The sequence below is a fragment of the Pseudochaenichthys georgianus genome, unplaced genomic scaffold (genome assembly GCF_902827115.2).
Source record: "Pseudochaenichthys georgianus unplaced genomic scaffold, fPseGeo1.2 scaffold_1058_arrow_ctg1, whole genome shotgun sequence".
In the NCBI taxonomy this organism is placed as follows: domain Eukaryota; kingdom Metazoa; phylum Chordata; class Actinopteri; order Perciformes; family Channichthyidae; genus Pseudochaenichthys; species Pseudochaenichthys georgianus.
Genome location: NW_027262023.1, coordinates 25,280 through 27,572, shown reverse-complemented (window position 1 = coordinate 27,572; position 2,293 = coordinate 25,280). Strand labels below are relative to the sequence as shown.

At 37.0% G+C, this 2,293-nt stretch overlaps 1 long non-coding RNA gene across 1 annotated transcript; it reads right to left on the bottom strand.

The window, feature by feature from the left end:
- Positions 1 to 911: 911 nt before the first annotated feature.
- On the bottom strand, positions 912 to 2,003 carry LOC139433166 (uncharacterized). Its single transcript, XR_011642735.1, has 3 exons — positions 1,948 to 2,003; positions 1,539 to 1,703; positions 912 to 1,165 (listed from the first exon to the last, which is right to left on the bottom strand). It is a non-coding gene; the product is annotated as an uncharacterized lncRNA (long non-coding RNA).
- Positions 2,004 to 2,293: the final 290 nt, after the last annotated feature.

Below are 2,293 nucleotides of genomic sequence, written 5' to 3'. Positions count from 1 at the left end.
GCTGGGTAAAACTGCAGTGGCGTCATCTTCAATGCGACACAACTCACAAAACACACACAACAATGGAGGATGTGGAAGCGATCGTTTACTTGTTTCTTGGTGTGTGGCTTGTTATCACAGCAAGAAGGAAAGTGATTACAGCAAGCATTGCATTGTATTCATTGTATTGAACATAAATAAATCCTTCTTTTTTTTTCATATACATGTGTTTGTCAAATGTTTTAAACAAATATTATCTGAATTGAATATTTGAAATTCAAGCACCAGTAAGTACTGCCCCATGATAACATTTGAGGAAATATCAGATCATGGAAAGAAAATCTTTCTAATCAATTAAGCAAATATCAAAGCTGACTATAAACATAAATACTAAAGTGTAAAACACAGCAAAACTATATTCATAAATGCAAGTGTAAAATAGTGTGGACAATTGTAAACATGGATGGAGACTAAAGTATCCACAACATAAAATAATATATTAAATATAACCTCAATCTTTCTTCTAGACATGTTAAAAGCTTGCTTGAATGGGTTATAGGTTTATTTTGGTCTTTAAAATATATAAGGAATGTGTTTGAGTGTAGTAGAACGAGGGTATTACAATTGAGCAATTTCTACATGTATTATGTATTTATCATGTATTCTTAATACCATTACAAAATAAACATGTAATAATGTTTTAGAGTAGGACCTCAAGCTAGCAAACTCAATTTCTTGCTTTAAATCTCTTAAAAGTAAGGGGCTTTTTCCTAACTGATGGTGTTTGTTATTGCTTTATAAATTCATGTATGTTTATGATTTTTTTATGTTGGGTGCCATTCATTATCAACAAGAGATAAGATAAGTCAAAGAAGTACTTTATTGATGGCAGTATAAAAATACAAATGTTGTATCAAAGGCATGTCATTAAACAATACAAATAAAAAATGTAAAACTGAATTGCAGCCAGCATAAATATACATGGAATTGTAAATATAAAATGAACATTTTAAAGAAAATAAATAAACAAGGAAGTACAAATGTTGCATTTAAAAATTAACTAGATAAAAAATATATAATATGTACAATAACTATTAAGGTTTTTTGAAGTATCATGGAGGAGACGCTGCCCAGTCATGGTGCCGTTCCTGCTGGGCCCGATCCTCTCCTCCTCGTTTCCTCTTGCCTGGGTGACAATAAGATAATAATTAGCAATAAGGAAAACACACAGGACAGGTACAGGTCACACAAGGATATAAGAATAACATGTATAAACAGAACAACAGTAAGGTGAACTAAAGAAAGTTCTGGCCCTAGATGTTTACAATGATTGTGAAAGTGAATTACATTATGTCCAGCCTGTTGATAATGAATATAAATATATGTATATGATAGGATGTCACACACAACTGTACTAGCTGCTTACTAGCTAAGACTTTACTTGTAACAGCGCATTTCCACACAGTGATATAGCTTATTTTAATTACTGACGATGGATGATCCACGGTTTAAAAAAACAAAAAAACAATTCCAGTCGTTTTGCCTTTTCTATTTCTTACCTAGAACCACACGCTGCGGTGTCGTGATGGCACTCGGTGTTGGTGGTTGAGTTGGTGTCGATTCTTCGGCTGGGGTCCGTTCTGGATTCACTGACGATGTGGACGGAACACTGCCATCACCCGTTGTTCGGGAATGTTCCTCCTCACGAGTCCCAATGTAATCATCTAGAACAGCAAAATGACTTGTTAATTCCACAAACTACTGCAGCACAATACTAAATAGCAACAACAACTATAGAAAAGAAAAACTGAACGTAAACAATGGCACATATGGTGTTAGCAAACAATAGCTCTAGCTAAGGCTATCTGCCTAGGCTAGCTATGTAGCTCTTTGGGGCTCCATAAAAGCACGGGTTGTCGAACATTAATGTAAGGATAAAATAGACTTCTTTGTTAGAAGTGAGCGTACCTTCAGGGACTCCAGTAAAGCCGTTCCGTTTTCCCTACATCGCAGGAAAGTCCGCGCTCGGACATCTGTGCAGAGACATCCTGGAACACTTTCACATTTCGCGTTGTTCCGTCGAGCTCCCGCTGGATTTTATCATCCCCAATGAGATGTAGGAACGTCGTCACCTCCTCGGTCGACCACGGTGTGCTTTTCTTCGACGTTGCCATTTTTGTAGCTCCTCCGTTTACAAAATGCTGCAAGCTTGCTTCTTGATATATATGTGACGCGAGGGATGATCTCGCGCGCGATCTTGTGACGATTCTCTCTGACCAATCAGCAGTCGAGTGTTGACGTCACAGCCCTGGCC